Source organism: Lepisosteus platostomus, chromosome 22 (genome assembly GCF_059453375.1).
Source record: "Lepisosteus platostomus isolate fLepPlt1 chromosome 22, fLepPlt1.hap1, whole genome shotgun sequence".
NCBI classification, from domain to species: domain Eukaryota; kingdom Metazoa; phylum Chordata; class Actinopteri; order Semionotiformes; family Lepisosteidae; genus Lepisosteus; species Lepisosteus platostomus.
In genome coordinates this window covers 894,772-919,752 of record NC_142632.1, presented here as the reverse complement: position 1 = coordinate 919,752, position 24,981 = coordinate 894,772, and the positions used below count along the sequence as shown (strand labels likewise).

The following is a 24,981-nucleotide window of genomic DNA, read 5'->3' as shown; positions in this document are numbered from 1 at the left end:
AGGAATGGGCCCCTGAGACAGTCATTTGCCTGTTTCACAAATGATCGTATTTTACTAGAGATTCTGTTTGGGATTCAGATGTGCATTTGGACAGCAATCCCTTTCAAGAAATGATACGTTCTGGATGAGGTCAAAGGTGCTGGAACACTGTATTTAGGATGTGTTTGCAGTGATTGTGTGTCTCCTGCTTCAACACAGTGATATATAGATGTGCTCCTGTAATTTATTAGTACATGCCCAGGGCAGTAAGCAGTCTGAGGATTTATTTCCAGACGGCATAGAGCAGTGAAGCTGTGAAGTAGTGCAACACACTGGATCATTATATTATTAGAATCTATTCTACTTAAATTATTACATTATACACAATTTGAGTTCATTTTAAAAAGTAAAAGGTAATGAAAGGAATGCATTTTCATAAGAAAGATAATACCGATATGCATGTGATAATCTTCCTTATATCATGTAGTGCGTCATTTGGACACTTTGTGGGCTTGAAATACAAAGAAAATCATGTTCTATGGTACAAGATAAATACAAAACTGAAGCTTTTATTTTAATTAGATTTGTTTATAAAGCATAAGCAATCATTTATTACATTAATATATGTGAAAATAACATTTTAGCATCATATTATTACATACAGGTCTCTAGCTTCAACACACTGATATATATATATATGCTCAGTGATTTATTGGTACATGCCCAGGTCAATAATCAGAATGAGGTTTTATTTCCAGACGGGCTACAGGTAGTGTTGTGAAATACTTCAACACACTGGATCGCAGATTTAGACTCCCTGCACTCTTACTCCTTAAAAACCAAAGAAATGAAGATATGTAGCAATCACATTGTAATAGGTGTGACAGTGACTTAATGCTTATACTAGTGGACTTCTGGTACCTTTAGGGTACGGTGTTCCCTGAAGGGCTCTCAAACCCCGCATTTCAGATGCCTAGCTGTATCGCTGATGTGTTGCACCTCAGAATCACTTTTAAACCTTACCTCTGGTATCTTTAATCCCTATTGCTTAACGCATGGTGAAAGTATTGCATAATTGTGTCTGAAAATGAGCAATGGGCACCTGAGAGACTCATTTGCCTGTTTCACAAATGATCATATTTGACTAGAGATTCTGTTTGGGATTCAGTTGTGTATTCTGACAGCAATCCCTTTCAAAAAACGATACATTCTGGATGAGGTCAAAGGTGCAGGAGCACTGTATTTAGGATGTGTTTGCAGTTATTCTGTGTCTCTAGCTTCAACACAGTGATATATATATATGCTCACTGATTTTTTGGTACATGCCCAGGGCAATAATCATTATGAGGATTTATTTCCGGGTGTGCTAGGGGTAGTGTTGTGAAATACTTCAACACACTGGATCGCAGGTTTAAACCCCCTGCACTCTTACTCCTTAAAAACCAACAAATGCAGATATGTAGCAATCATATTGTAGCAGACACTCATTTGCCTGTTTCACAAATGATCATATTTTACTAGAGATTCTGTTTGGGATACGGATGTGCATTCTGACAGCAATCTCTTTCAAAAAATGATTTTACCTTATCGCGGCTTTGCCTTCTTGCCTCTTTGGACAATATCTCCATCTTGTGGTCGTTGTTGGTAATGTCTAGACAATACCTCCATCTTGTGGTCGTTCTTGGTAATGTCTTCTTATGCCCTTTTTTATTTCAATTCTCAATTAGTTGATTCTAGAATCTCTACAATGGAGTTGAAAACATCAGTTTCATAGCAGACAATATGACATTATTTATAGTCCAATTAGAAACTTATTACCCTGTTTTTAACATAATAACAATTAAAATTGATTAAAACTAAGTTTGGAACACCAGGGAACATAACAAATGATTTTTAGGAAAACCATGAGGTTCTCTGTGTCTGATGCCTGAAGGGGAGAAAGCTAGAATCCTTTGATTTTTCAAAAATTGAAAATAAACATCATATAACAACAGCTTTCATTCCTAGGAGTGAAAAATAACCATTTTTGAAGACATATTAGTTTCTAAAACACTACAATAAAGTTAAAAACATCCGTTTTATATTACATTATTTTTTGTGAAATTAGTCATTTTTTGCACTATTTTTAATAAAATCTCTAATTAAAAGTGATTAAAATTAAGTTTGGAACAACAAGGAACACAAAAAAAAAAAGATTTGAAGGAAAAAAATGATGTTTTCTGTGCCAGGTGCCTGCAAGGGGAGAAAGCTAGAATCCTACCCAGGCTCCTGGAGCTCTGTCCTGGCTAAAGGAGGGTGAATCCATCCCCTTCAAAGCTCCATGAAAAAATGATATGGTCCACAGAGTGCAAAAATTCAACTTTGAAGAAAATCCATTGACTGATCCCCGAATCCTAAAGTTTCTTCGCATGATATCGGGCTTGCAACCACTTTCTGGAAAATGATGAAAAATGCCAAAAATGAAAAAAAAAGTTATCAATTCTAGAGCCTAAGAGGAAAACAAGTCAAATGTATATCTCCAAATAATTTTATGTGCTTCAGAAGAACCCAGGAAAGTTTTTTGCATACATGAAACCACGCCCGTTTGCACGTAAGCAGACATGGTTGCACACACGACTGCATGAAAGCACGCATGAATGCGAAGTCATCCTGTTGAGCATTTGAAAAGCTGCACCACGCCGCACTTGAAATAGCTCTTACATTAGTGGTAGACGCAGGAATCGCCGCAGGAATCAAAATTGAACCTAGTCGCCACATCACATACATCCTGTTCAACGATAAAAAGGTAACATCTATCCTCGCTCCAGAGTAAATCTCACATTGAGGGCATCTTTTTTTCCACTTTACCATGAGTCGGGCTCGGCTGCACAGAGGCGAGAGCTGAGCAATGAGGTCACGGGGACAGGGGAGTCACACGCTGGCAGTTTGAACACGCGGAAGATCACTGAGGGATCCACAGTATGTGGACCCTCCGTGCGCCATCAGTCCGCACTCCGGACTCTGAATCCTGCCATCTGAGTTAAGATCTCGGCGGATCTCGGCACAGTTCCTTCTTAAAACGTAATCTGGTGAGCATTTCTAGAATCGTACTTGTATAGATGCAGCCTTTAATGTGTTGCTAGGTTAAAATTGATGACTTCTTGTATTTCAGTAGGCAACTGCCCTCTTGATTTCGGATTTAATTTCTTTATTACAGGGGCGCTTTTATGAAGACAGAGTCATGTTCAGGTACTTTGCTTGATGGAGGAAGCTCATTTCGGACTCTGTGATCTGCTCACCTGGAAAGGTCTGCTGTACTACTACAAGAGGGAAGTAGAGTCTGGAAGAAGGGACAATTTTATGATGCTTTGGAAGGTAGGTTTTTTTTTCTTTGAAATCGAAATGAATCAGAATATCAGTGCAAAAGACAAACTCTTGGTTTGGTTTAAAGAGATATGGTTTTAAAACAGACAAAATGTAGAAAACAGGTGTTTCTCACTTTTGGAAAAGAATGGACCGGGGGTAATAGTTTACTAGTTGCAGTGCTGAGCTCACCGGGTTGCAGTCCTGCAGTGTCACACAATGGCCAGTGGCGCAATGGATAACGCGTTTGACTACGGATCAGGAGATTGTAAGTTTGACTCCTGCCTGGCTCGGGTTGTTTTTAAACGCATCGGGCTACTCCCCTAAGTAGTCTGTGCTACTTACTGCATTGTAATCGTACTCAGTAAGAGATTTCCTTCATGTAAATGAACTGCACCTGACAGCTTTAGAAAATCACCTGGGCTCAGTACGGTGCTGAGAGCTCAGCTTTGCTGTTCTAATTAGCACGCACTGCATCGGCTATGAACCCGAACTTTTCAATTATTCCGATCATTAAGTCAACACGTAGTCCACATGAAAGGTAGAAATATTCTCTTGTCTGTCTCTTGTTTGTATAGAACTGAATGTCCCTGACAATGTACTGTTAGTTTTAATTGAAGAACGGCATTTGTGTTCAAATATATCAGACAAGTTTACGTAACTGCTCATGCGACACTCAGTTGTAATTAGTCAAGAAATAAAGTCGAACAACAGCTGCGGGTTTGATTCTGAACGTATCAGATTGCAGCACCTTTTTCTTCAATTGACAAATGATAGAGATTCGAAGAGAGATCCTTCAGACCAGCAAGCAAACCCACGGCTATTTCGGTTTTCTATCTAGGCAACGTTGGTGTCTGCAATACCATACATGAAAGCGTGATGCAATTTCTGTGGCTAAATTTGTTGCACGTCATGCACAGTAAGAATGTTTCTAACACCAAATACAAAGTCAACAATTAGCGATCACGCCTTCTCCTCAGTTAACCCACTGAAACCCTTGCTGTTAACAGTTCTTTAATGCGTGCTTTACGAGCACCTACATATTGTGTCGGTTCTTTCAGTTTAATTCATTAGGTTTTCAAAGGCATAAGTAGAACACCAGAGGTGCAAACGCAAGATGTGTGGTTATCTGAAGAACTCATTTCCATGGAAGCAGGACCAAGCGATTTAGCGTTTTTATAGTACCAGGAAAGGAGAAGCGGCACTTCACCTTTGCCACGCAGGCACAAGGAGATGTGCGGCAGACGCCATAGTCGGCAGGATTCGAACCTGCGCGGGGAGTCCCCAACGGTCCATCGCCTTAACCACTCGGTCACGACTACAGCGAGTTCGCCATCACCGCATTCCTCCTTTAATCTAACACGGAGTGCGACGTGGCTGCGGAAACCTTTTCAAAGTCGCTCTCCGTTAAAACAAAAATAAATACCTTTGACAAAATACGTGCCGGCAGACAGACACGCCTCAGAGTGTTTAAGGCTGGCTTCACATTCAAATGATAAAGTCTCCCCGTCCGGATGTCAAAATGCAGCTTTGGCAGACAGAAAAAACAGCAACAAACCACAAATGTGGATAAGGATTTTACAAGCTGCACCACACTGCACTTTCAAAAGCATTTACATTCCTGTAAGACGCAGGAATTGCCTTTGATTTGCGTGCTTACAAACGCCATGGAAAACGAAACAAAACAAAAGCCCTCAGCACCTGCACTTGATTATAATGCCGTTACGTGTCGAAGCAGGAATTTACGTCATCCTACCACTGCAACACGGGGAATAGAGGGAAATGAGCACATGCTACGAATCGTCTCAATCACTCCCTAGAGTCGTAAGGCGCATTGAAGGGTGCACCCCCATCATTAATCGTTGCGCCTCTGTGAAAGGAAAGCTCTTGAGCAGTCTTTGAAACAGCTCGGATGAAACACTTGATTGCTTCCATGTGCATCTGGAGCCCATTTCTTATTTTCACTTCACGCCGCCCAAAGCATTTCTAAAACAGGAGATTCGCATTTGGGAATGCGCCCTGCCCTACAAATAAAACAGGTCTACGGGTCTGAAACCTGCTCCACGGAAAACAGCTCTGTTGCGCATTTGATCAAAGGGAGAGTCGCTGTTCTTACTTTTTGATGACATAACACCCAAAGGGGCTTCTTTGGAGCTGTATTCCAACCAGCATCCAAAAAGTTTTTTGGCGGTATCCTTTGCAGTCCTCTGTTCGGTCGACAAGGGACAGAAGGGGGCAGCTTTCCTCACACATACAGTGCAATGTACTGTACTGTTCCCGTTCATTGAATTCGCAGTTCTGCATCAGACCTCTAACTCGTTACATTAGCTTGGATTTAAGCCACGAAGCAGGCTTCTACTGTATAAACGTCTAGAGGAATCACAAACTATTTGAGAGGCCATCTTCCCAGGGGGAACTGACAAAGTCTATCCCTAAACACCTAGTGCAGTCTCTCGAGAGACTGCCAAAAATCGCTTTCTCCGTTTGCGTTGCAAGTAAGTGAAAACGCGGTCTCAACCCAGAGCCACTTGGCAGCAGCGGCATGTAAATACTGTTACTGTCACTGCTCGATACCGACGTTAGCCTACTATACCATGTTCAGCCACCGCTAGAAAATGTACGGCTCTAGTACCGGAGCAAAGAACAGGAGGGCCAACACCGAACGGGCACACGTGTCAGACATGGAGAGCGACAAGGATGGGATTCGACCCCATGTGTGCAGAGCACAATGGATTAGTAGTCCATCGCCTTAACCACTCGGCCACCTTGTCAACAAAACTGGGCTGTCCTGACATGGGTTGGCGCACTCCAGTTGATCTTTTTCTTTTTTTTCCCTCATACTCGAGGGTCATTTTCCTGTTCCACATGCGATTTCAACATTTTCCTTGGGAGATGTCAAGCCAGCAAGCCACTGCTGTGGTTCAGTGGCCAGTGTGGAGTTCAGTGGCCCTGTTGTACACAGAAAGCACATTGAGCTCCTTGGACATGAAAAGTTCCAGATAAAAGCCATTTGTCATCCTTTCTCTTGGTGTCGATGTTGCTATTGTATGTAAAGGTGGCAACTTGCTCATCGAGCAGGCGGAGCACACACCGAATGCAGATGTGTCTGAGTGGTGTGTCCAAGTGGCTGCAAAAGGACAGCAATCCCGGGGCGCCGTGGCTTAGTTGGTTAAAGCGCCTGTCTAGTAAACAGGAAATCCTGGGTACGAATGAAGCGGTGCCTTTTTTTGTTCTGTGTTCTCGAACAGAACTGGTCATTATGGACAACCGCATACGTCTAGACTTAATTAAATGCAAGTATTCATTTCCTGTCTTGAACGACTTGTTTTTCTTAAAATGGATGCAACTTGCAAAACATGAAATACAAACCTCACTAATCAGCGCTCGCGGCTGGCAAAAAAAAAAGAAGTCAGCAATGTTTTTTTCTTTAACCTTAAGCCTGCTAATGGAGAAGAACCTAGTCGCCACATCACATACATCCGTTTCAACGATAAGAAGGTAACAACTATCCTCACTCCAGAGTAAATCTCACGTTGAGGGCATATTTTTTTCCACTTTACCATGAGTCGGGCTCAGCTGCACAGAGGCGAGAGCAGAGCAATGAGGTCAGGGGGATAGGGGAGTCACACGCTGGCGGTTTGAACACGCGGAAGATCACTGAGGGATCCACAGTATGTGGATCCTCCGTGCGCCATCATTCCACACTCCATACTCTGAATCCTGCCATCCAAGTTAAGATCTCGGCGGAACCTGAGGCGCAGTTTCTTAAAACGTAATCTGGTGAGCATTTCTAGAATCGTACTTGTATAGATGCAGCCTTTAATGTGTTGCTAGGTTAAAATTTATGACTTCTTGAACTTCAGTAGGCAACTGCCCTCTTGATTTCGGATTTAATTTCTTTATTACAGGGGCGCTTTTATGATGACAGAGTCATGTTCAGGTACTTTGCTTGATGGAGGAAGCTCATTTCGGACTCTGTGATCTGCTCACCTGGAAAGGTCTGCTGTACTACTACAAGAGAGAAGTAGAGTCTGGTGGAAGGAACAATTTTATGATGCTTTGGAAGGTAATGTTTTTTTTTTTCTTTGAAATCGAAATGAATCAGAATATCAGTGCAAAAGACAAACTCTTGGTTTGGTTTAAAGAGATATGGTTTTAAAACAGACAAAATGTAGAAAACAGGTGTTTCTCACTTTTGGAAAAGAATGGACCTGGGGTAATATTTTACTAGTTGCAGTGCTAAGCTCACTGGGTTACAGTCCTGCAGTGTCACACCAGGGCCAGTGGTGCAATGGATAATGCGTCTGACTATGGATTAGGAGTTTGGAGGTTCGACTTATGCCTGGCGCTGGTTGTTTTTAAACACATCAGCCTACTCCCTAAGTAGTCTGTGCTACTTACTGCATTGTAGTCGTACCCAGTAAGAGATTTCCTTCATGTAAATGAGCTGCACCTGACAGCTTTAGAAAAACACCTGGGCTCAGTATGGTGCTGAGAGCTCAAGTTGTGTATAATGTAATAATTTAAGTAGAATAGATTCTAATAATATAATGATCCAGTGTGTTGCTACTACTTCACTGCTTCACTGCTCTATGCCGTCTGGAAATAAATCCTCAGACTACTTACTGCCCTGGGCATGTACCAATAAATTACAGGAGCACATCTATATATCACTGCGTTGAAGCAGGAGACACAATCACTGCAAACACATCCTAAATACAGTGTTCCAGCACCTTTGACCTCATCCAGAACGTATCATTTCTTGAAAGGAATTGCTGTCCGAATGCACATCTGAATCCCAAACAGAATCTCTAGTAAAATACGATCATTTGTGAAACAGGTAAATGTCTCAGGGGTCCATTCCTCATTCTCAAGACACATGTATGCAGTACGTACACCATGCATTGAGCAATAGGGATTAAAGACACCACAGGTAAGGTTAGAAGACATTCTGACTATATTCTAAAATATTGGACTCATATTCTTATGATGGCAGACATGATGCTGTGTTTAAAACCGGGGTTAATGGACATTATATGACTGTCAATTCTGTTTTGTTTTGGAGACTCTTGGCTGCCTATGTGGTACAGTGCAGCGTGAAGAAAACATTTTCCAAAACTGTGTCAGCTCAAAAGTTGTAAGAAAACCTTTCCAGCTGCTTTAACTCTCTTCATTTTTGTTATTTAATTGTCTGTCGGCACTATGTGGCAGCGTTGCATGACAACCCCTCTCACCACGGAAAGGAACCTAACAGCTTTTGTAAGAGAGAAGAGAAGGACTTAGCCCGTACGGGGATCGAACCCACGACCTTGGCGTTATTAGCACAACGCTCTAACCAACTGAGCTAACCAGCCTCATGACAACAATCCTCTCTGTGCTGCAAAAAATCGAACTCAGGGAATTTCTTTTGCCCTCCTTTGAATAGAAAGCCGTGTAATTCAGTGTACGGGCTTTCTCGTGCAGTTTCATGGTTCTTGTAACCCAAATCCTACACTGGCGTGAAGTGACCCCCCATTTCACAGCATTTTTCAGCTGATTTAAAATGTACCTAAAGGAGAAGCATTATTGAAGACCATCAATTACCAAGAGCTTTTGTCAAAGGTTTTGGTGGTCATTTTTAATGACCACAGAGCGCTGTGACCTCGGGCTTACATCTCATCCAAGAGACAGCACCCTTTTACAACACAGCGTCTCCGTCACTATGCTGGGGCATTGGGACCCGCACAGACCTCAGGGTGAGCGCCCCCCCACCGGCACCATTAACACCGCTTCCAGCTGGAAACTTTCTTTTTCCCTGTAGCTCACCCTCATCCGGGTACTGAACTGGCTAACACCTGCTTTGCTTCAGTGGGTTTTCAGTTGCGAGTTGCAAGGGGATGCAAGTGATGGAGCCGCTCGCTGCAAAAGCCACTGCTTTTGCTGGGAATCGAACCAGAACCACCCGCGTGGGAAGCGAGAATTCTACCACTGAACCAACAATGCTCAGTGCCCGGGTCTTCAAAAAAGACGCTTTTTTGGTGCTCTGTTAAAAAAGCATCGACATTACCTCTTTCAAAAAGCTTCACTTTCCTAGTCACATTCCAAGGCTCATTGAGCCCGGGCTGTTTCCTCCAGCGGTATAGTATTGCAGTTAGACATGTAAGACTATGTCACGCTCTGACGAGACTGTCAAAAATTGCTTTCGCCGATTGTATTGCAAACCGGCGGAAGCGGGGTATTGGGAAAAGTTTTCAACTAGCAATAATCGCGCCTCAGCTAAACCTCACAGGCTACGATACTGCCAATGCGCAAAGCTGACGGTTGCCAGGCAACCGCGGGGATCCTATGGAAATCGTTATCAATCGTCTCATGGCATGTCGTTGCTGTAACGCTTCATATTTGTCGTCTTCTTCTTCTAGCTTGAGGTTTTGAAGAATTTCATGACAGACAAGGGCTCCGTCGGGAACAAAGGGCGTTGTGAGAAAACCGTTGCTTATTTTCAGCAGCAGAAATACAACCCTTTAAATACAAGATGACAGAACAATGACGAAGGGCATGCCGGGAGGAACTCATGCACTACAGAGGAAAGGGGGCGGGCACGTACAGTTCACATTCAAGCCACAAGTACTCTTCTCGGATGTTGCACAAACAAATCCTAACGTCCTGAAAGCATTGCAGCATGTTTGTGTCCCACTTCCCGTGGCTGCAGGACGACTGACACGAGCGGACAAGCACAATCTGTGGCGTTTAGCGTGACATAGTCTTGCAGGCATCGTGCTGTCTCACTGCAATACTATACCGCTGGAGGAAACAGCCCGGGTTCGATGAGCCTTGGAATGTGACTAGGAAAGTGAAGCCTTTTGAAAGAGGTAAAGCACTGCACAACGGAACTGAGGGAGAATCTTACAGGGGATTCTGAGCGGTGTCTGCATACACGCAGTCCGATACGGGTGCTGAAAGCTTGAGCTACTCTCAATGTCATGCTGCCTTTCCTCGGAGTAAATCTGTTACATTGAAAGAATGCTTCTCGCAGGTTCAAAAAGGGACCCTTGTTAATTGGAGAAATAAATGATTTCGAATGAATTCTGTATGCGTTAAAAGATCAGCTATACACAGAAAACATGCAGGACACTGCTCATGATGTTTCCCGAGCCGAAACACAGTGCGTTTTTCCAAGCCATCTGACAAAGCCCGCCCACTGAAAACTGCAGCAGATCGTGTAAAGACGTTCAACTTTGTAACTACTGCACGCACAGGAAGCAGAATAAATTCCTGTTTTCAAACTGTCAAAAGTTTGCTTTGCGAACGCTGCAGGACATCGCACAATCTCTTTTGAACGGGGACAATCAATTTCTTATGGGATGCAGTAAGTACAGACGTTTAAAAAGCTCCACTCATGCCGACGATGCAGCATTAAGAAGCGCAACCTAACGTTTGACAGACAAAAGCCGGGCGCCGCTACGAGGAATATGAAATCAAACTGACAGCACACGGCGTTTCGCGCTGACTCAAAAGTGATCTCGACAGACGCTGTTCTCTGCATAACGCTGAAAGAGCTAAAGAGCGTTTCTGTTGAGACGTAACAAGCTCGTTTCTTTCTACCATGATGTTACCATGACAAAATCTGTCTTTAAACACCTTCCTCATTCTCTGACGAGACTGTCAAAAATTGCTTTCGCCGATTGCATTGCAAACCAGCGGAAGCGGGGTATTGGGAAAAGTTTTCAACTAGCAATAATCGCGCCTCAGCTAAACCTCACAGGCTACGATACTGCCACTGCGCAAAGCTGACGGTTGCCAGGCAACCGCGGGGATCCTATGGAAATCGTTATCAATCGTCTCATGGCATGTCGTTGCTGTAACGCTTCATATTTGCGGCCGGACACTTCCCGCCCCCCAAAGAAAAGAGCGCCAATCAGACAGGCGGAGACCTAGGACTCGCGGAGCAGACGACCACAAACGCCATAACAAGAGTGATTGTGAACGTTTCTGTTTTCTCTCTTTGACCAGGCTAGCTGTGCCCCAACCGAAGGCAGGGAAGAACAAAAATTGCATGGAACTCATTCATGCTCCTCTCCACGGAAAACTTTAGTAAAAGGCAAAAGATTTGTACGAGATGAAGAGAAACCAGAGTGCGTGGATGCACAGCTGCAGGAGCCCAGGCCGCCTTCAAGGCCTCTGCCCTGCCGGTCGTGGTTGGCAATGCACCTGGCCTTACAAACGAGCCAGTGGGGCCCGTTCAGCTCCGGGCTCATCGCCTGCGGCTCTCGGCTTACCTGGCAGGGGAGATACCTTGATCAGCCTGTAGGTGGAGTAGTTGGATTGTTTTCTTGTTTTGTGGAAGCAGTGTTTGTTTTGCAGTTTGAGATGGCAACCTTTGGATCCCGCAAGAATACTGTACGTTTTGAGCTTTTGGATGACCTCTTCATGGATTGTATGCAGTTCAGCAGAAAAGTGTTACAGAAGGAACTTGGCTTTGAACCTCGGCACTTGGATTTCATCTTCGCTCTCCCAGGTCAGAAAGCATTTGAGGTTGTTTTTGCTACCTATTCTCTGTTTGAACAATGTGTGGATGTGTTTGAGGCAAAAAGAGGGAAAGTTCCTGCCCTTGAGAAGATCAACTTGCAGCCTCTGACACAGAGAGAGAGGAAAACGGTGCATGTTGTTATGTTCTCGGAACTGGCAAAGACGGAGGACATTCACACCTGGCTTAAGCAGTACTGCACCGTCCACCATGGAACTGAGGTTAGAGATGTTGACGGTATAAAAACAGGAGCAAGGAAATTCGAGGTTCGCTTGTTACCGGACAATGTAAATGGAGGCTTAAGGCACCTGCCCTCTACAATCCAGCTGGGCACCTGCAATGGCTATGTTTTTTATGTGGGACAACCAAAGGTGTGTCTGCGCTGTGGTGCTGTGGGACACCTGGCATCGTCCTGCACTGTGAAATGCTGCAAGACCTGTGGCAAACAGGGACATTTAGCCTCTGACTGTTCAATGCTGCCAAAGTGCAATTTATGTGGCTCGGAAGCACACGTTTTTAAGAACTGCCCTCACGCCTACGCCAATAAACTCAAAATGAGAAAGGATGAGGCAGTGCTTGTTTCAGCCAAACCGACCCGAAAAGCCAAAGCAAACAACAAGTCAAACAAAGAACCCTTGTTGGACAAAGAGTCTCAGCCTCCATCCAGGATCAGTCCTGCTGTGGCTCCGGGGCCGGTGGAAGAGAAATCCACTACGCTCCCACAACCGCAGACTGCACCAGACAAGCACGAGGGTTTGAAAACCCCCGAGAACAGCGAGGACCGCTCCCCCACTCCTGCTCCTCAGAACGAGGGCCAGTGTGGGGCCCTCAAAGAGAGAAAACAAAAACGTTCACAATCATTCTTGTTATGGCGATTGTGGCCGTCTGCTCCGCGAGTCCTCGGTCTCCGGCTGTCTGATTGGCGCTCTTTTCTTTGGGGGGCGGGAAGTGTCCGGCCGCAGGGGATCTTGGGACCTCGCTTTGCATAGCGGCTTCCCAGAGTGCGTCATTTCCGGCACAGTGTGGGCGGGTGTTTTCCGAGTTATCGCACGGATTGGGCACGCCCGCAAGCCGAAAGCCGCAGGCGATGAGCCCGGAGCTGAACGGGCCCCACTGCCTCGTTTGTAAGGCCAGGTGCATTGCCAACCACGACCGGCAGGGCAGAGGCCTTAAAGGCGGCCTGGGCTCCTGCAGCTGTGCATCCACGCACTCTGGTTTCTCTTCATCTCGTACAAGTCTTTTGCCTTTTACTAAAGTTTTCCGTCGAGAGAAGCATGAATGAGTTCCATGCAATTTTTGTTCTTCCCTGCCTTCGGTTGGGGCGCAGCTAGGCTGGTCAAAGAGAGAAAACAGAAACGTTCACAATCGCTCTTGTTATGGCGATTGTGGTCGTCTGCTCCGCGAGTCCTAGGTCTCCGGCCGTCTGATTGGCGCTCTTTTCTTTGTGGGGTGGGAAGTGTCCGGCCGCAGGGGATCTTTGGACCTTGCTTTGCATAGCGGCTTCTCAGAGTGCGTCGTTTCCGGCACAGTGTGGCCGGGTGTTTTCCGAGTTATCGCACGGATTGGGCACGCCCGCAAGCCGAAAGCCGCAGACGATGAGCCCGGAGCTGAACCGGCCCCACTGACTCGTTTGTAAGGCCAGGTGCATTGCCAACCACGACCGGCAGCGCAGAGGCTTTGAAGGCGGCCTGGGCTCCTGCCGCTGTGCAGCCACGCGCTCTGGTTTCTCTTCATCTCGTACAAATCTTTCGCTTTTTACTAAAGATTTCCGTGGAGAGGAGCATGAATGAGTTCCATGCAATTTTTGTGCTTCTCTGCCTTCGGGTGGGGCGCAGCTGGGCTGGTCAAAGAGAGAAAACAAAAACGCTCGCAATCGCTCTTGTTATGGCGATTGTGGCCGTCTGCTCCGCGAGTCCTCGGTCTCCGGCTGTCTGATTGGCGCTCTTTTCTTTGAGGGGCTGGAAGTGTCCGGCCGCAGGGGATCTTGGGACCTCGCTTTGCATAGCGGCTTCCCAGAGTGCGTCGTTTCCGGCACAGTGTGTGCGGGTGTTTTCCGAGTTATCACACGGATTGGGCACGCCCGCAAGCCGAGAGCCGCAGGCGATGAGCCCGGAGCTGAACGGGCCCCACTGGCTCGTTTGTAAGGCCAGGTGCATTGCCAACCACGACCAGCAGGGCAGAGGCCTTGAAGGCGGCCTGGGCTCCTGCAGCTGTGCATCCACGCACTCTGGTTTCTCTTCATCTCGTACAAATCTTTTGCCTTTTACTAAAGTTTTCCGTGGAGAGGAGCATGAATGAGTTCCATGCAATTTTTGTTCTTCCCTGCCTTCGGTTGGGGCGCAGCTAGGCTGGTCGAAGAGAGAAAACAAAAACGTTCGCTATCGCTATTGTTATGGCGATTGTGGCCGTCTGCTTGTGAGCGGTTTTGTTTTCTCTCTTTGACCAGCCCAGCTGCAACCACCCGAAGGCAGGGAAGCACAAAAATTGCATGGAACTCATTCATGCTTCTCTCCACGGAAATCTTTAGTAAAAGTCGAAAGATTTGTACGAGATGAAGAGAAACCAGAGTGCGTGGCTGCACAGCTGCAGGAGCCCAGGCCACCTCCAAAGCCTCTGCCCTGCCGGTCGTGGTTGTCAATGCACCTGGCCTTACAAATGAGCCAGTGGGGCCCGTTCAGCTCCGGTTTACAGTTGCAATTCGACATTGATTATATACGTATAGCCGTATTTTCGCCGTGAATATATGTATATTTGACGAATCAATGCCCACAGCTTGGCATACAAGGGTTTTGCTGAGGGGGTCTTGCCACCTGCCTGAAAAAAACAGTAAAATGTTTGAGTGCCTACAGAGTTTCTATTTTTATTTTCTTGAGAAAAGCTGATACCATTTCCTGGACACCCCGTCCCCCATCAGTGCGCGGTGCCCGGGGAAAAATCTGTAGGGGGGCATCTGAAATTCTGAGGGGGGGTGATATTTCGGTTGAAACGGAGCTGTACGGTGCAGCTACCCAAATGAAATCTCGCAGCTATGCCATTGATTAGTGCTTCATGATAGAAGATAACAACTAGCAATCTGGTATTTGCGATGAAGTTCAGTTTCACATTTTTCGTCACTCTCACGGTTTGTATTGCCTGGAGCGAAAAGTACCATAAGCGTTCATTTTTGCAGCTACATGGATGTTCTGAATCGTTAAGAAAAAAATGTTGTAAAACCAACAGAAAGCACAAACTGCTATAACTAGTCCTAGTTAAATAACGATTTTAAGTATAATGATAAACTACTGCAAGGAATCGGTCCACCTGAGCAAACAGGATCGTAATGTTGACACTCAATAACGACACTGATATGTGCAGTTCCTGGACGGATAGCCCTCCTGCCCATCAAACAGACTGAGTGACTGTTCGTGTCATTTAGTGTTGTCTGACCATTGACAAAGTACAACTATTTTTTTAGGGCGCAAATTAAGTTAGGTAAATCTTTTTGCCCAAAACTGAAGGGGCGACATTCCCCCCTCCCCCCGTGATGCCAGGCCTGTCCCCATCCTATTCCATAATGTCATTATATATAATACCATACAATAGTGACCAATCCTTACTAACTGCATGCGTTAAAATTGCACATCAGCTCATAGCAGGGGGCACATAGCTGCGATGTATTATCAATGTTAAATTTCAACCATAATATCGACAACATTAATAAACGCATACGTTGAGAAAATATCGAACCCAGCATATTTTCCGGTTATATACCACAATGCATTGCTAGTATTCGTTGGTAACCATTTTGGACACATTTTTCAAATGTAGAAGTATATCCGCAAATATCTCAGCAATCCTCTTTTGACGAGTAAGTATGAACAATAATAATACTATCTGAATACATACAGATCTTTCTTAATATTATTTTGATTAAAATAGTACGTGAATAAGCAAAAAATGGCACATAAAAATAGTGTGAATGGGGAAGATGACACAAAATCATTTTGCCATTTCTCTATTCTTATTCTATGTTGTACTTTCAAACTTTGGGTACTCTTTAATTAGGACAGACTTTATTGCTCAACTGCTATGATGCAAGCCAAATTTTATACATTTATTTCAGCTTTGAGCTTAGTAAACCGTTCATTTTTTAGATTATACTAAAGAAAATATTAATCATCATTTATTTGGGAAGTAATATTATATAATTTTCTCCTAGCTGCGGTGCTGAAGTCCCACCCTACATCAACAGAAAAAGAAATAAAGGAGCACGCAATGTGTTACTTGAAGAATGCATATGCAAGGCAGGGGGGCAGGAGATCTGGACACTGAAAATAATAGGTTTTTGGTTCTAACTGTTAGGACAATTAGACAGGTTTTGCAAATAGTGGACAAAAATCGTCTTAACTTCCATTGTAATATTTTTTTTCTTGGAAATATAGAAGTTGTACATTTTAAAATGTATATTTGAATCAAAATGCGGTTTTGAGTTAGTGTGTTAATGTAATTAGTTTGTGTTTGTCATTGCTATACTGTATATTGCCATGTTACCAGAATTTGTAGCTGAAGTTTAAGACTAGTTGTGTTTTTTATGATTATTGCCCATATGTTGATTGTTGATTGATTGTATACAATGTATAATTTGAAATACATATGTTTCAGGTGTGAATGTGTATTTTCAGAATAAATTTGTAAACCTAATCATTGGCTTGGTTTACTTGTTTCTACACCTATAAAACCTATCTTTGATGTATAATAGACCTCTACCCATATACGTATAATAGACCTCTAAAGTTATACGTATAAAAGACCTCTAACCATATACGTATAATAGACCTCTAAAGTTATCCGTATAATAGACCTCTAACCATATACGTATAATAGTCCTCTAAAGTTATCCGTATAATAGACCTGTAAACTGCAATACTATACCACTTGAGGACACAGTCCATCTGGCCATGAAACTCATTTGAACGTCTAGCTACAGCAACTAACAATATCATGATTTATTCAGGATGTGTGGAATCAGCACGTCCCGGAGACAGCTTCCGAAATCGTGAGCATTCTCTGGTGGTGTCCTGCAGGGCACCTACGGGCGTGCGTTGGTGGTATAGTGGTGAGCATAGCTGCCTTCCAAGCAGTTGACCCGGGTTCGATTCCCGGCCAACGCAGTGGCGATTGGTTTCGAATGCTGTCATGAGCCTTGGATTGTGACTAGCAAAGCGAAGCCTTTTGAAAGAGGCAAAACGGCAAAAACGGAATTGAAGGAGAATCTTACAGGGGATTCTGAGCGGTGTCTACATACACGCAGTCCGATACGGGTGCTGAAAGCTTGAGCTACTCTCAATATCATGCTGACCTTCCCCGGAGTAAACCTGTTACATTGAAAGAATGCTTCTGGCAGGTTCAAAAAGGGACCCTTGTTAATTGGAGAAATCAATGATTTCGAATGAATTCTGTATGCGTTAAAAGACAGCTATACACAGAAAACATGCAGGACACTGCTCATGATGTTTCCCGAGCCGAAACACAGTGCGTTTTTCCAAGCCATCTGACAAAGCCCGCCCACTGAAAGCTGCAGCAGATCGTGTAAAGACGTTCAACTTTGTAACTACTGCACGCACAGGAAGCAGAATAAATTCCTGTTTTCAAACTGTCAAAGGTTTGCTTTGCGAACGCTGCAGGACATCGCACAATCTCTTTTGAACGGGGACAAACGATTTCTTATGGGGCGCAGTAAGTACAGACGTTTAAAAAGCTCCACTCATGCCGACGATGCAGCATGAAGAAGCGCAACCTAACGTTTGACAGACAAAAGCCGGGCGCCGCTACGAGCAATATGAAATCAAACTGACAGCACACGGCGTTTCGCGCTGACTCAAAAGTGATCTCGACAGACGCTGTTCTCTGCATAACGCTGAAAGAGCTAAAGAGCGTTTCTGTTGAGACGTAACAAGCTCGTTTCTTTCTACCATGATGTCACCATGACCAAATCTGTCTTTAAACACTTTGCTCAGTCTCTGACGAGACTGTCAAAAATTGCTTTCGCCGATTGTATTGCAAACCGGCGGAAGCGGGGTATTGGGAAAACTTTTCAACCAGCAATAATCGCGCCTAGGCTAAACCTCACAGGCTACGATACTGCCACTGCGCAAAGCTGACGGTTGCCAGGCAACCGCGGGGATCCTATGGAAATCGTTATCGATCGTCTCATGGCATGTCGTTGCGGTAACGCTTCATATTTGTCGTCTTCTTCTTCTTCTAGCTTGAGGTTTTGAAGAATTTCATGTCAGACAAGGGCTCCGTCGGGAACAAAGGGCGTTGTGAGAAAACCGTTGCTTATTTTCAGCAGCAGAAATACAGCCCGGGTTCGATGAGCCTTGGAATGTGACTAGGAAAGTGAAGCCTTTTGAAAGAGTTAAAGCACTGCACAACGGAATTGAGGGAGAATCTTACAGGGGATTCTGAGCGGTGTCTAAATAAATAAATTCTTCAGCGTCCGCGGATGGCATTTTGCAGCTGGAAGCAGATGTCGACGCGTTTTGCACAGAGCACCAAAAAAGCGTCTTTTTTTGAAGGCCCAGGCACCGAGCACTGGTGGTTCAGTGGTAGAATTATCGCCTGCCACGCGGGAGGCTCGGGTTCGATTCCCGGCCAATGCAGTGGCTTTTGCAGCGAGCGGCTCCATCACTTGCATCCCCTTGCAACTCGCAACTGAAAACCCACTAAAGCTAAGCAGGTGTGAGCCAGGTCAGTACCCCAATGAGGGTGAGCTAAAGGGAAAAACAAAGCTTCCAGCTGGAAGCGGTGTTAATGGTGCCGGCGGGGGGGCGCTCACCCTGAGGTCCGTGCGGGTCCCAATGCCCCAGTATAGTGACGGAGACGCTGTGTTGTAAAAGGGCGCTGTCTTTTGGATGAGATGTAAAACCGAGGTCACAGCTCTCTGTGGTCATTAAAAATGACCACCAAAACCCTTGACAAAAGCTCTTGGTAATTGATGGTCTTCAATAATGCTTCTCCTTTAGGTACATTTTAAATCAGCTGAAAAATGCTGTGAAATGGGGGGGCACTTCGGGCCAGTGTAGGATTTGGGTTACAAGAACCATGAAACTGCACGAGAAAGCCCGTACACTGAATTACACAGCTTTCTATTCAAAGGAGGGCAAAATACATTTTCGATTTTTTGCAGCACAGAGAGGAGCACTGTCGTGAGGCCGGTTAGCTCAGTTGTTTAGGGCGTGGTGCTAATAATGCCAAGGTCGTGGGTTCAAGCCCCGTACGGGCCAGGTCCTTTTCTCCTCTCTTACCAAAGCTGTTAGGTTCCTTTCCGTGGTGGGAGGGGTTGTCATGCAACGCTGCCACATAGTGCCGACAGACAAGAGTGTTGCGGGAGAAGAGAAAAGTGTTTGAAAATTTAAGTCTTAGATGGAGCCAAAATCAAGTGTCACAAATGCAAGTGGGAGGATTTCCAATGTTTAATATGGTAAAAATAAGCGGAAGTTATCTGCCGGTCCGGCACAGTCTGCCATGCTTTTGTCATATACTGTAAAGTGGTGTCGAACTGGAGCCTCACCATTTGCATATGTGAGGCTCCAGTTATACATCGAGTGTTACATTAAATGACAAAAATGAAGAGAGTTAAAGCAGCTGGAGAGGTTTTCTTACAAATTTTGAGCTGACACAGTTTTGGAAAATGTTTCCTTCATGGTGCACTGTACAACATAGGCAGCCAAGAGTCTCCAAAACAAAACAGAATTGACAGATAGGAGAAAATTCCCACTCGTCCTGAAGTTCCCAAAATCCAGCACTGAGCGTAAACAAAGTGTCTAAGTAGCGTGGGAATGCTAACCCTAACCTAGCTGGAGTTTGAGCAATCCAGCACTGAGCGTAAAAAGATGAGTCAAAGTAATGTCTAATCGGATTAGTTTCCATAGAGCTGGTTCAGAGTTTGCTCAAGAGTTTACCTTTCACAGATGCGCAAAGAAGAATGTTGGGGGTGCACGCTTCAAGGCGCCTTACAGCTGTAGGGAGTGATTCGAGACGATTCGTGGCGTGTGCTCGTTCCCATATTCCGTACGCCCCGGGGTGCAGTGCTAGGATGACGTACAATACCGCTTGGGCACGTAACGGCGTTATATGCAAGTGCGGGACGTGAGGGTTTTTGTTTGTTCGTTTTGTTTTGCTCTGCTTTGCTTTGTTTTGCTTTCCATCGCGTTAGTAAGAGCGTAAATAAAAAGGCAATTCCTGCGTCTACCATTAATGTAAGAGCTATTTCAAGTGCGGCGTGGTGCGGCTTTTCAAATGCTCAACAGGATGACTTCGCATTCATGCGTGATTTCATGCAGTCGTGTGTGCAACCATGTCTGCTTACGTGCAAACGGGCGTGGTTTCATGTATGCAAAAAACTTTCCTGGGCTCTTCTGAAGCACATAAAATTATTTGGAGATATACATTTGTCTTGTTTTCCTCTTAGGCTCTAGAATTGACAACTTTTCTTTCATTTTTGGCATTTTTCATCATTTTCCAGAAAGTGGTTGCAAGCCCGATATTATGCGAAGAAACTTCAGGATTCGGGGATCAGTCAATGGATTTTCTTCAAAGTTGGATTTTTGCACTCTGTGGACCAAGAGATGTTGTTCTATAATGTTTTTTTTTTTTTCAAATTTAAAAATATCATTTTTTCATGGAGCTTTGAAGGGGATGGATTCACCCTCCTTTAGCCAGGACAGAGCTCCAGGAGCCTGGGTAGGATTCTAGCTTTCTCCCCTTGCAGGCACCTGGCACAGAAGACATAATTTTTTTCCTTAAAATCTTTTTTTGGTGTGTTGCTTGTTGTTCCAAACTTAATTTTAATCACTTTTAATTAGAGATTTTATAAAAATAGTGCAAAAAATGACTTAATTTCACAAAAAATAATGTAATTTAAAATGGATGTTTTTAACTTTATTGTAGTGTTTTAGAAACTAATATGTCTTCAAAAATGGTTGTTTTTCACTCCTAGAAATGAAAGCTGTTGTTATATGATGTTTATTTTCAAATTTTGAAAAATCAAAGGATTCTAGCTTTCTCCCCTTGCAGGCATCGGACACAGAGAACCTCATGGTTTTCCTAAAAATCATTTTTTATGTTCCCTGGTGTTCCAAACTTAGTTTTAATCAATTGTAATTTGTTATTATGTTAAAAACAGGGTAATAAATTTCTAATTGGACTATAAATAATGTCATATTGTCTGCTATAAAACTGATGTTTTCAACTCTATTGTAGAGATTCTAGAATCAATAGAGAATTGAAATAAAAAAGGGCATAAGAAGACATTACCAACAACGACCACAAGATGGAGATATTGTCTAGACATTACCAACAACGACCACAAGATGGAGATATTATCGAAATAGGCAAGAAAGGCAAAGCCCCGATAAGGTAAAATCATTTTTTGAAAGAGATTGCTGTCAGAATGCACATCCGTATCCCAAACAGAATCTCTAGTAAAATATGATCATTTGTGAAACAGGCAAATGAGTGTCTGCTACAATATGATTGCTACATATCTGCATTTGTTGGTTTTTAAGGAGTAAGAGTGCAGGGGACCTGCGATCCAGTGTGTTGAAGTATTTCACAACACTACCCCTAGCACATCTGGAAATAAATCCTCATAATGATTATTGCCCTGGGCATGTACCAAAAAATCAGTGAGCATATATATATATATCAAGTAATAGGTTTATTCCATGCTGAAAAAAAGAAGAAAGAGAACACAACGTTTCGGCCGTGGAGCCTTCTTCAGGTGTGAGAGAGACAGGGCAGTAGGCAGAGGTAAAGTAGCGGGAGAACAAAGGTTGGGAGGGAGGAGGAGTGAGAGGCGGGAGCAGGGCACAGAAAGAGAGGCCAATCAAGAGGTGTGAAGTCAGAATGGGTGCAGAGAGGTGTGAAATGAAACTTCCAATGAATGGAGAAAATTTAAAAGAACAGTAATATGTCGTTAAGGGAAGGGAGAATGTGTGATCCTAGCTGCAGAATAATTTTAGTTTCGGTGGTCTTTCTGATGTATGAGTTTGGAAAACCGTCTTTGAGAACACAGACGGAGAGATTAGAGTGGTCTTGGCCGTCAGAGGTGAAATGAGAAACAATGGGCTTGGAGAGATCTTTAATCTTCACAGCCCTGACGTGTTCTCTGAAGCGGTCTCCGAGTCTCCTTCCTGTTTCTACAATGTAGATGGCTGGGCATTTACTGCAAGAGATACAATAAATGAGGTTCCTGGAGGTACAAGATGCTGTCTGGGTGATCCGGAATTGTCCTGAGGGGCCTTGAATGAGTGTGGTGGTGGCTGTGTACTTGCAGGTGATACAGCGAGCTCTGTTGCAAGGGAAAGTGCCTGGTGTGGATGGTTGTTGAGGGCGGTCAAGGGAGCTGTGAACAAGGAGGTTACGCAGATTAGGTGGTCGGCGATATGAGATGATAGGGCGATCAGAAAAGAGGGCCCCAATGGAGGGATCATCCTGTAGGATGGAAAAGTTCTGGTTAATGGTCCTGGGGATAGGAAGTGTGTTAGGGTGGTAAGGAAGCACCAAAGGAATGCGGTTGTTACGGCGGGAGTTCCTGATCGGGTTGATGGTCCGGGGGGTGTTTTTGGCTCGGGCAAGGGCCCTGTCAATCACACTGCTGGGGTATCCTCTCTAACACCCAAAGGGGCCTCTTTGGAGCTGGATTCCAACCAGCATCCTAAAGTTTCTTGGCGGTATCCTTTACAGTCCTCTGTTCAGTCGACAAGGGACAGAAGGGGGCAGCTTTCCTCACACATACAGTGCAATGTACTGTAGTGTTCCCGTTCATTGAATTCGCAGTTCTGCATCAGACCTCTAACTCGTTTCCTTAGCTTGGATTTAAGCCACGAAGCAGGCTTCTACTGTATAAATGTCTAGAGGAATCACAAACTATTTGAGAGGCCATCATCCCAGGGGGAACTGACAAAGTCTATCCCTAAACACCTAGCGCAGTCTCTCGAGAGACAGTCAAAAATCGCTTTCTCCGTTTGCGTTGCAAGTAAGTGAAAACGCGGTCTCAACCCAGAGCCACTTGGCAGCAGCGGCACGTAAATACTGTTACTGTCATCTTGTATTTAAAGGGTTGTATTTCTGCTGCTGAAAATAAGCAACGGTTTTCTCACAACGGCCTTTGTTCCCGACGGAACCCTTGCCTGTCATGAAATTCTTCAAAACCTCAAGCTAGAAGAAGAAGACGACAAATATGAAGCGTTACAGCAACGACATGCCATGAGACGATTGATAACGATTTCCATAGGATCCCCGCGGTTGCCTGGCAACCGTCAGCTTTGCGCAGTGGCAGTATCGTAGCCTGTGAGGTTTAGCCGAGGCGCGATTATTGCTGGTTGAAAACTTTTCCCAATACCCCACTTCCGCCGGTTTGCAATACAATCGGCGAAAGCAATTTTTGACAGTCTCGTCAGAGACTGAGCAAGGTGTTTATAGACAGATTTTGTCATGGTGACATCATGGTAGAAAGAAACGAGCTTGTTACGTCTCAACAGAAACGCTCTTTAGCTCTTTCAGCGTTATGCAGAGAACAGCGTCTGTCGAGATCACTTTTGAGTCAGCGCGAAACGCCGTGTGCTGTCAGTTTGATTTCATATTGCTCGTAGCGGCGCCCGGCTTTTGTCTGTCAAACGTTAGGTTGCGCTTCTTCGTGCTGCATCGTCGGCATAAGTGGAGCTTTTTAAACGTCTGTACTTAATGCGCCCCATAAGAAATGGTTTGTCCCCGTTCAAAAGAGATTGTGCGATGTCCTGCAGCGTTCACAAAGCAAACCTTTGACAGTTTGAAAAGAGGAATTTATTCTGCTTCCTGTGCGTGCAGTAGTTACAAAGTTGAACGTCTTTACACGATCTGCTGCAGTTTTCAGTGGGTGTGCTTTGTCAGATGGCTTGGAAAAACGCACTGTGTTTCGGCTCGGGAAACATCATGAGCAGTGTCCTGCATGTTTTCTGTGTATAGCTGTCTTTTAACGCATACAGAATTCATTCGAAATCATTGTTTTCTCCAATTAACAAGGGTCCCTTAAAGGATGAGTCAAAGTAACGTCTAATCAGATTAGTTTCCTTAGAGCTGGTTCAGAGTTTGCTCAAAAGTTTACCTTTCACAGATGCGCAAAGAAGAATGTTGGGGGTGCACGCTTCAAGGCGCCTTACAGCTGTAGGGAGTGATTCGAGACGATTCGTGGCGTGTGCTCGTTCCCATATACCGTACGCCCCGGGGTGCAGTGCTAGGATGACGTACTATACCGCTTGGGCACGTAACGGCGTTATATGCAAGTGCGGGACGTGAGGGTTTTGCGTTTGTTCGTTTTGTTTTGCTCTGCTTTGCTTTGTTTTGCTTTCCATCGCGTTGGTAAGAGAGTAAATAAAAAGGCGATTCCTGCGTCTACCACTAATGTTTGAGCTATTTCAAGTGCGACGTGGTGCGGCTTTTCAAATGCTTGTGGGCATTTCTCTGTTGTTGATTCTTTTTTTGTGTGTAACAAAGTGGCATTTTCATGTCCAGACGGGGAGACTTTATCATTCCGACATGAAGCCACCCTTAAGTCCTCTGTGGCGTGTCTGTCTGCAAGGCTTGTATTTTGGACATGTTTTTTTGAAACGGTGAACGACTTTGAAATAGGCTTCCGCCGGCGCCTCGCGATCCAGGTAAGATTGTAGCAAGAACGCAGCGGCGGTGGGGCTTTCTGTAGTCGTGGCCGAGTGGTTAAGGTGATGGACAAGAAATCCATTGGGGTCTCCCCGCGCAGGTTTGAATCCTGCTGACTACGTTGTCCGCCTCCAGTCGGTGTGTTCCGGCGCAAGCAAAGAAGCGCGCCTCTTTGCTGTTCCTGGTGGTTTTAAAACGCCCAATCGCTTGTACCCGCTGCCTTGGAAATAAGTTCTTCAGTGTCCGCGAATGGCATTTTGCAGCTGGAAGCAGATGTCGACGCGTTTTGCACAGAGCACCAAAAAAGCGTCTTTTTTGAAGGCCCAGACACCAAGCATTGGTGGTTCAGTGGTAGAATTCTCGCCTGCCACGCGGGAGGCTCGGGTTTGATTCCCGGCCAATGCGGTAGCTTTTGCAGCGAGCGGCTCCATCACTTGCATTACCTTGCAACTCGCAACTGAAAACCCACTGAAGCTAAG

At 44.8% G+C, this 24,981-nt stretch overlaps 12 non-coding genes across 12 annotated transcripts; 6 read left to right on the top strand and 6 right to left on the bottom strand.

Moving 5' to 3' along the window:
* Positions 1 to 6,010: 6,010 nt before the first annotated feature.
* Positions 6,011 to 6,092, bottom strand: trnas-acu (transfer RNA serine (anticodon ACU)). Its single transcript has one exon. It is a non-coding gene; the product is annotated as a tRNA-Ser (tRNA).
* A 3,382-nt stretch (positions 6,093 to 9,474) lies between these two features.
* On the bottom strand, positions 9,475 to 9,616 carry LOC148642568 (U4 spliceosomal RNA). Its single transcript, XR_015929456.1, has one exon. It is a non-coding gene; the product is annotated as a U4 spliceosomal RNA (small nuclear RNA).
* A 1,331-nt stretch (positions 9,617 to 10,947) lies between these two features.
* LOC148642567 (U4 spliceosomal RNA) lies at positions 10,948 to 11,089 on the bottom strand. The gene has a single exon (XR_015929440.1). It is a non-coding gene; the product is annotated as a U4 spliceosomal RNA (small nuclear RNA).
* Positions 11,090 to 11,318: 229 nt separating this feature from the next.
* LOC148642566 (U5 spliceosomal RNA) lies at positions 11,319 to 11,436 on the bottom strand. The gene has a single exon (XR_015929308.1). It is a non-coding gene; the product is annotated as a U5 spliceosomal RNA (small nuclear RNA).
* A 1,594-nt stretch (positions 11,437 to 13,030) lies between these two features.
* LOC148642565 (U5 spliceosomal RNA) lies at positions 13,031 to 13,148 on the top strand. Its single transcript, XR_015929375.1, has one exon. It is a non-coding gene; the product is annotated as a U5 spliceosomal RNA (small nuclear RNA).
* Positions 13,149 to 13,538: 390 nt separating this feature from the next.
* On the top strand, positions 13,539 to 13,655 carry LOC148642564 (U5 spliceosomal RNA). The gene has a single exon (XR_015929320.1). It is a non-coding gene; the product is annotated as a U5 spliceosomal RNA (small nuclear RNA).
* A 391-nt stretch (positions 13,656 to 14,046) lies between these two features.
* Positions 14,047 to 14,164, top strand: LOC148642563 (U5 spliceosomal RNA). Its single transcript, XR_015929321.1, has one exon. It is a non-coding gene; the product is annotated as a U5 spliceosomal RNA (small nuclear RNA).
* A 116-nt stretch (positions 14,165 to 14,280) lies between these two features.
* On the bottom strand, positions 14,281 to 14,395 carry LOC148642562 (U5 spliceosomal RNA). The gene has a single exon (XR_015929302.1). It is a non-coding gene; the product is annotated as a U5 spliceosomal RNA (small nuclear RNA).
* A 2,507-nt stretch (positions 14,396 to 16,902) lies between these two features.
* trnag-ucc (transfer RNA glycine (anticodon UCC)) lies at positions 16,903 to 16,974 on the top strand. Its single transcript has one exon. It is a non-coding gene; the product is annotated as a tRNA-Gly (tRNA).
* Positions 16,975 to 17,820: 846 nt separating this feature from the next.
* LOC148642560 (U4 spliceosomal RNA) lies at positions 17,821 to 17,962 on the bottom strand. The gene has a single exon (XR_015929465.1). It is a non-coding gene; the product is annotated as a U4 spliceosomal RNA (small nuclear RNA).
* Positions 17,963 to 23,129: 5,167 nt separating this feature from the next.
* Positions 23,130 to 23,271, top strand: LOC148642559 (U4 spliceosomal RNA). Its single transcript, XR_015929442.1, has one exon. It is a non-coding gene; the product is annotated as a U4 spliceosomal RNA (small nuclear RNA).
* Positions 23,272 to 24,836: 1,565 nt separating this feature from the next.
* trnag-gcc (transfer RNA glycine (anticodon GCC)) lies at positions 24,837 to 24,907 on the top strand. The gene has a single exon. It is a non-coding gene; the product is annotated as a tRNA-Gly (tRNA).
* Positions 24,908 to 24,981: the final 74 nt, after the last annotated feature.